Source organism: Homalodisca vitripennis, chromosome 6, assembly GCF_021130785.1.
Source record: "Homalodisca vitripennis isolate AUS2020 chromosome 6, UT_GWSS_2.1, whole genome shotgun sequence".
Lineage (NCBI taxonomy): Eukaryota > Metazoa > Arthropoda > Insecta > Hemiptera > Cicadellidae > Homalodisca > Homalodisca vitripennis.
This window is the reverse complement of record NC_060212.1, coordinates 152,186,007-152,194,696: the sequence shown is the minus strand read 5'-3', so window position 1 is coordinate 152,194,696 and position 8,690 is coordinate 152,186,007.

The window sequence follows — 8,690 nt, the reverse complement described above, 5'->3', positions numbered from 1 at the left end:
TGACTAACGTCAATTTCGTATGCTTTTCACGCGTATGAGCATTTCTGGTTCGAGTGAATTATATTCCAACTCCAATGTTGCTTTTGCCTTGTTTCCCGACCAAAAAATACATATATACATATCTGAGAAACCTACTTCTGTCAAATGACAACAAAAATTGGTGTTTTAACAGCCTTAATGCACAATAAACGTTTGATAATAACTTTGCCTTTTATATCTGCATTACAGTACTGACTGAGCACTGCATACTTAATATTTGCTAAAACGTACAGTTAAAAAGTATATTTTTACTAAAACTTTTAGTTTTCTTCTCCGGTTAGTTTCTTACTATGTGAACACCAGCGGTTGCAGAAAAGATTGAAATAAGACGTGTTGTTATTATCAAGCTTACTCTATGCTTTCAAAACTATAAATGAAAACAAATTAGATATAGTGGTTAAATTAATAACCATGCTGTTGTGCTGTTATAAAACATTGTTTCCACAACAAAATTTAATAAACTCAATAGGCTCTTTCAATTAATAATATTTGTTTGCTCTAATACAACTTAGAGGCCAAGATAGTATTTTTATAAATTTAGACACCAGTGGGTGTAGCCCAGAGGGAATTTCGATATAAGAGCAGGCCTATATGCATACCAAGGACCTTATGAATGTCCATGTAAAGTTCCAGTACAATCGGTTGAATAGTTTATGCTTAAAGGCGTAACAAACAAACAGCCACTTTTGCATTTAAAATATTATTAGGATTAGGATTAGTAGTAAATTTTAGGTGGACGTAACTCTTATAAGCTCTGTAGCTTGGGAAATTTAGCACATTCCAAAATCAAATTCTCGTAGTGTAATTTAGGTTTTGAGAGCTGATGGAGGACCACTTGGAGAAGTTCTGAAATCTGATGAAAATCATAATGGTATTCTAGTCATAGGGGAACAAACATTACTTGGACATTACACGGTTTACAGTTCAAGTCAAATATTTCGCAGGATAAATGTGCTGGAAATGAAGTTACTTTCGAGCAAGGTAATTTATATCATAACTTCACGAGAGCCTTTACTCGGTTCCAATAGTGACGATAGCATAAACACACACAAAATAAAATTAATGGCAGAATTTGTTTTCAATTTTAAAGAAAAATATATCAAAATAATTAAAAATTAATGGATGTAGCATGAACATTGAAAAGACGGAATTGAACTAAATGAATAAATGAATTTATTTCCCATATAGAAATTCCACAATACAATCATTTGAACCATTGAGAAAAAAAAAACTGGCCAATTTTACAAGTAGTTTGGCCAATTACAAACATATATAAATTACAATTCCTTAATCAGCAACCAGTCTATGATTAATTAACTGATTAGATAGTTAATCTAAACTAAATCTAAACTAAATTATCTGGACAAAGACGTCCTTGTAGAAAAAATGACGATACCAATCTAACGCCTCTACTTTGAAAACAGGTAGGTATTCTTGAAAACGGATTTAAATTTCGTGCTTCTGGATCTGAAAAACCCCCTCAGATACCGATGTTCATTCTAATACACCGAAAATAACCGGTGGACAAAGGATAACCCCTTTCTCCCCCTTGTTTGATGCCACCATCTTGTGATATCACTTATACGTGTCTAGCGATTTAGCGACTATCTTGATACGGTAATAGATGCGACTTCCTGTTGGACCAAAATGCGTATTATATTTTATAATACATTTTTCTTTGTTATTTATTTGATTTATTGTTATTTTTTGTTTATTCCTTTTCTAACGTTGTGTCACATGTTAGGGGGGGTTGATATATTTTAAAATTTTGTGTTGGTGTGCACAATTATTTGATACGCCAAAAAGTATGTATTAACCTACAATGATTTCCATATTTTTATTTTTATTGGTCAAACCCTCTAGAAATAAAAGGGGTGGCCACTGACTTTGGATTACTCTGTATAAGTAATTAAAACATTAAAATATATACAGCTCGGTTTATTTTGATGTACATATTTTATTTCGAAGTAAATAGTGGAATATGGCTGAATCAGTTTAATATTATTTGTTTCGGGGTTACAACAAGGCAGTTTATAAAAGTTGTGAAACTTAGTTAAACAGTCTTGTTTCAAATCATAGTCCATACTCATCGTATAAACGAACAAATCAGATTATCTTCACTTGACAAGATGAATAATAGATGGTGGTAGATATAATCTACTCAAAAGTTATTGATTTAAGGTAATTTTGATTTACAGTTTTTAATTTAGCTGAGTGCAAGCAAAACTTTTGTGCAGGTTGGTCAGAAAATCAACTTTCGTTTACTTGTTTGTTCTATATCCACACGCCAGTGTTGTTACAAATGCGTATTTCCCGTACGATACCTAAGGGGCAGGAATAGTTGTAACGCAATATTTTTCATGTACAACTTTAGTGTCTATATCTATATCGAAAAGCTGGGTTACTATCTGATACTAGGTTTTTTGCATTCATTGTTAATAGTGAACAAGGTGGAGTGACACAAGGTAGAATGACACAAGGTAGAGTGACACAAGGTAGAGTGACACAAGGTAGAGTGACACATGGTAGAGTGACACAAGGTAGAGTGACACAAGGTAGAGTGACACAAGGTAGAGTGACACATGGTAGAGTGACACAAGGTAGAGTGACACAAGGTAGAGTGACACAAGGTAGAGTGACACAAGGTAGAGTGACACATGGTAGAGTGACACAAGGTAGAGTGACACATGGTAGAGTGACACAAGGTAGAGTGACACAAGGTAGAGTGACACATGGTAGAGTGACACACGGTAGAAGTACACGCCATCGTGTCACGTGACAGGCTCCTCTGAGGTCCAATGCAAAATTGTAAGTCTATAGCTAATTCCATTATTGACAGAACGACAAACAATCATACGGCAAAAGCATTTTTAAATCCCAAAGATTTTGTATCTGCCTACTGGTGATAGGCTTTAACTACGCTCAGCCACATTTCATGCACATGCAACATCAAAGAACTCGTATTATAGTGTATTGTTGAAACCATGAGACTAGAAAAAAAACAGTCTTTTTAATTTGTTGACACTTAAAACGTTGTCAGCAGTTGCAGACTTATTCAAGTAAAATATAATAGAGTGTGAGTTGAAAATATGAATACACTCTGTTTAGGTTTTGGTGGATAAAGATGGAGGGATTGAACTCGTGGCACCTTTCTAGTAAATAGAAGTACACTTTTTAGTCACTGTTACAATTTTGCCCATTTCCCAAAAATGGGATTTTGGGGGGGTGGATCAAAAGTTTTAAATGTAGAGACCCCATCGTGTCACCTCAATTGACAGGTATTGATAGAGCCACTATCACAATCCAGCACAAAATGGAAGCTCATTAAAATTAATTAAAAATTAACTGAGGCAAAAATGAACATTCACATCCTGAAGGTAAATAACTTCAATAGACAAACACCTTCCTTACAAACTCAAACCTGTTTTACAGTTATTACATGCTGTAGGGCAGACCTCCCTTATCTCATCAGTTTTGAGGAAGTCAAGTATCATGTTCAGTCTCTAGTTGGAATTAACAAAGTTAAGACATGTTTTGTGATACTTTACGTTAAAATGGAGTGTTTAAGTAAACAAGAACGTATTATGATCCTGATGACGCGAGGCTGCGGAGACCGGGTAAGATCTTATGATGAAGTATGGAATGTATTTAATGACAATCATCCCAATCAAACCCCTGTATCTAAATCAGGAGTTTAAAAAACAATCTAACGTTTCCAGGAAGCAGGCATCGTTAAAGACTGCACCAAACCTGGACGACCAAGATCGACTGCAAACCATTGTCACTTGACGTTATACAGTCTGTTGTAGAAGATCCTCATGCCTCAATAAAAAATGTTTTTCAAATATTAGGTATATCTCAAACATCAGTTTGTAAAGTTTTACATGACAGTGGTTATAAAGCGTACCAAATTCGTTTAGTTCATGAGCAAAGTGCGGACGATTTTGAGCGTCGATTAACAATTTGTGAAATAATTATGTAAAACATTGATAATAATACAATTAGATTAAACATTGCTTTCTCAGATGAAGTAAATTTTATCTTAAACGGTAACGTTAACAGACACAATGCTGGTTATTGGACTGATGTTAACCCTCATTGAATGAGAGAGCAACATACCCAGCACCCTGAAAAATTAAATGTTTGGCTTGGAGTTGTAAGGGATCAGTTTGTTGGGCCATTTTTATTGATGGAAACCTCAATGACAAGGTATATGAGGAAATGTTACAAAATCAGTTTTATCTAGCTATCCAAGTAGCAACCAAAAGCTGTAATGAAATTTGGTTCCAGCAGAATGGAACACCTCCACACTATGGCTTGCATATCCGCGAGTATTTAAATAATATTTTTCCAAATCGCTGGATAGGGAGAAGAGGAAGTATTGAGTGGCCACCAAGATTGCCAGATCTATCTCCACTTGACCACTTTGTGTGGGATCACTTAAAAAACGTCTATAAAACGAAACCTCAGTGCATTACCTTGAGTGCATTAAAATTACCTTAGGGACAGAATAGTTGTAGAAATCCAAAAAATCCCGCGTGAATCCATACAGCTTGCCGTTTCAAGTTCCTACAACCGGCTTGGACATTATCAAACTGTAATAGAACAGCAACTTGAACATCTGATATATACACAGGTTAGTAAGTTTTTGCTGTTTTATTGCTTAACGTCATTGTAAATAATAATGCTATTGTAACTTTACTTTTAAACTGCTCCCCAAAAAGCCCATTTTGGGGATACGGTTCGCTTTGGTTTCCTAGAGGAGTTTCATGAGTTTCATTTTTCTATTTATGCTGTTAACTTAATTAATTTAAATGAGCTGCCATTTTGTACTGCTTTGTGATAGAAGGCTCTAGTTTCCACTGTTCTTTTGTTATCAAGACTTTTCAAATGAGGTGTTACTTAATAAGTTTTTTCATTTAAAAATTTCGAGCCCCCCAAATTCCATTTTTGAGAAATGAGCAAAGTTGCATCATTGACTAAGAAGTTCACTTCTATTTCATAGAAAGGTGTCTCTAGTTCCATCCCTCTATCTATATTCATAAAAAACTAAACAGAATATATCCGTACTTTTAACTCACACCGTATAGTTATTCCATTATATCACAATACTTGCCTTTTTACCTTTTTTATTTTTAAAATAAGGTAAAGTAAGAAATGTGTTAGATTGTACTTGAAGTATGGTTAATATAAAACTAATAATAGTTTTCAGCTAGAACATTATTCTTATCTAGTACATGTTAGGAAATGGGGGTACGACTAAAACAAATGCATAGGCAGAAACTTAATTTTGCGCTTTAGTAACGAGTATATTGGATCAACCTAAAGTTCAAAGTTTGCTCATATATACTTTTTGATATACAAGAAAAACACAAATAAATTTCTAAGTACGTAAGTTACCTCCAATCAATACTGAAATAACTTAAAATTGGAAACTGGCTAAAACATTACTTCAAAATTAATAGTGTTAAAATTATTTATTTTTATGAACGTACTACTATGTTCATTTAAGAACGTATTACTATATTGATATGCACCAGCGCGGTATAATTGTATTGTTAATGTAATTTCATCTAGAATACACATTGGTTAGACATTAGTCCCAATCCCTAAAACAAATGCTGTAGCTCTGTTTCAGCTGATATTTGTATATTACAAATTTGTAGAAAGATGACGTGTTAAAAAATAAATTTGTATTTAAAACGTTCATTCAACACACTCTAATTAAATCTTTCAACATTGATTCTTGTGGCTTTTGTTGCGGTAAATATTTGAATATGAATATATGCGTGAAACTACAGGGTGTCAATTAAGTCTGGAACCTCTTTTTTAATTTTTAAACCACAATATAAAAAAATACCAAAGTTCACACGTGCTTACTGGTGATAGTAACGCACATATCTGCCCAATTACCGACCAGATAATCCCTTTGGGGACGGTCCACAAGGAGTCAGGCAAAATTCTTAAATAGCAGCATAGGTCAAGTTTGGTATCAAATTAAAGGTCTTACTTAGCAGAGTACAATGCCGCAAACCGAACTTAAAAAGGTGGATTCATTCAGTAGTTATAGCTATTTGAATTTTAAAACAATTGAACAATGTAAATTATTAAGTATTACAAGTAAACACCAATTTTTAAGTACCTGTGATCTCATAGTCCAAGAAGCTCAAGATATTCCTCGTGACTACCTTCAAAATGCAGTGGTTGGCTTTTACAACCGCCTAGGACATTGCCAAACGATGGTAGGGGAACATTTTGAACACTTACTTTGATCACAGGTACTTAAAAATTGGTGTTTACTTGTAATACTTAATAATTTACATTGTTCAATTGTTTTAAAATTCAAATAGCTATAACTACTGAATGAATCCACCTTTTTAAGTTCGGTTTGCGGCATTGTACTCTGCTAAGTAAGACCTTTAATTTGATACCACACTTGACCTATGCTGCTATTTAAGAATTTTGTCTGACTCCTTGTGGACCGTCCCCCAAAGGGATTATCCGCTCGGTAATTGGGCAGATGTGTGCGTTACTATCACCAGTAAGCACGTGTGAACTTTGGTATTTTTTTATATTATGGTTCAAAAATTAAAAAAGAGGTTCCAGACTTAATTGACACCCTGTATATGAAAATAAATAAACTTTACCTTCAAACATCACGAAATTACGGGAAGGAAATCCGTAGGTACTTATTTACTTCAGTTGAAAATACAAATAAAATTTTTTTAAATACGTTTCAGCACAATATATTGAATCTTACAAAATAATAAGGTGTTGTCAATGGGATAATGAGGATTTTGGCAATGACGAACGACAAGACACACCCTCCACCTTTTACCTAGAATTTACACATTCTAAAATGGGCTTCCAGGATACATATATTTTACTTAAAAATATGGCGTATATTTTAGTGTTACGTAAATAATATATATTTTATATTTCAACGCTTTTTATATTCAAACCATACCGTCCCTTATAAGAAATGCTGGGATATAAATCTTCATATATTTTTATACAAGATATGTTTACTGTGTACATAATTAATTAAATTTTGAGATATGAAAGTAATTGTGTGTTTTTACCGTTTTTACTGCCAATGAGCGGATGACGTCCACTGCGTTCATTGTGCATATATGCGCAGACGCTCGGCGATCAAATATAGATATAGAAAATATGAAATTCCAGTTAAATATAATTTACAAGGCACGATATTTCGTAACGTTGACTGTCTAATTCTGGGTTTTCACTCACAAAGAGCGACAGGAACACGTTATAGTGATCGGTAAATAACTATTGTAAGAATTAATGAATGTACACGAATATAAATCGACGAAATGTAATCTATTTTGTTTGTTGGTGATTTTAATGTCATTCTACTATTCATAAAAAAGACTCCAATGTCATATTAGACATCCTTTTGGATACAGTTTTAGACAAACTATAAGAGGCATCAATCAGAGATCTGACGGGACGGACGATATACACATTTTTGTTCATCTTTCACATATCAAATTAGCCTTTTATTTAGCAGTTTCCTAGAAGCAAGTTTGAACCTTATAAAATAAAAGTGATAGTATCTATTAAAAAATATTGCAACATGAAGCCAAAGTTGTTAATCGTAAAATTAGAAATAAGTTTTAGATGTTGATATTTTACAGATCAATGCCCGACGAAAATTAAATAGTTATTAACTTATATACATGATTATAACATATAATTTCTTTCTAGAGTAAAATTCGACCATGTCAAAGGCTTGATGGTTTCCGGTGGCAACCCTTTGAGGGCAATCTGGAACATTATCACCAATTTAAACGTATAACTTTCGTAATCTAAACTTGAGGTGGGTGAATTGAAAATTAACGGGATTATCACACAAGATCTCCAAGAAATTTGTATAGTTTTATATACTGACTTTATCGAAGACCCTGCCACAGTAAAATCTAAATCCTTTTATTCCAGTAAACTTGGGCAGTCTTACCACTGTTCAATCTAAACATTTAAACTTTTCTATTATTAATATATTTTATTCAATTTTGTTTCCACAAAGTCCAGTTAATTCAGAGTCCGGATGCAATCTCTTAAAAAGAGTCTTACAATTGGTTTTTTCTCACTAGTAAAAATTAGTTTTTTCAGCTATTCGCAGTAATTGTACTCTCTTTTACTATTTAATTTAGGCTTTTAACTTTGCTGACCACGAGACCCTCAGAGCGACTTAACCTGGAATATTTTAGATATGGCATAGTTTTCTGGAGATTTTACTAATTTCTTCATAATTTTAATAGAATGTTTATTCCGCAGACTTGGAGTCTCAGACTGCGAGAAGGTTCCAGAGAATACTTTTTGTCAGATAGCGTCTATTCACTCCTATTTTTATTGATTTATCATTGAAATGATTTTGTTTTCAATTACAACAGTTCCAGAACATAAATCAAGCAATAGAAGATAAAATTAGCCAAAAACAGAGGACATTGAAGTCACACATTTATAAGAATACAATTCTTTACTTTTGTCCTAAACTATGTAACTTTTCAAAATTAGTAAGTTATCTTGTCGGAAAGGCATTTTACTGTTTGCATAAATTCTAGATTTTTATTTTAATACGAGCTTAACATTTAATTTCTAATTATATTTATCATTATTAATTATTTTTA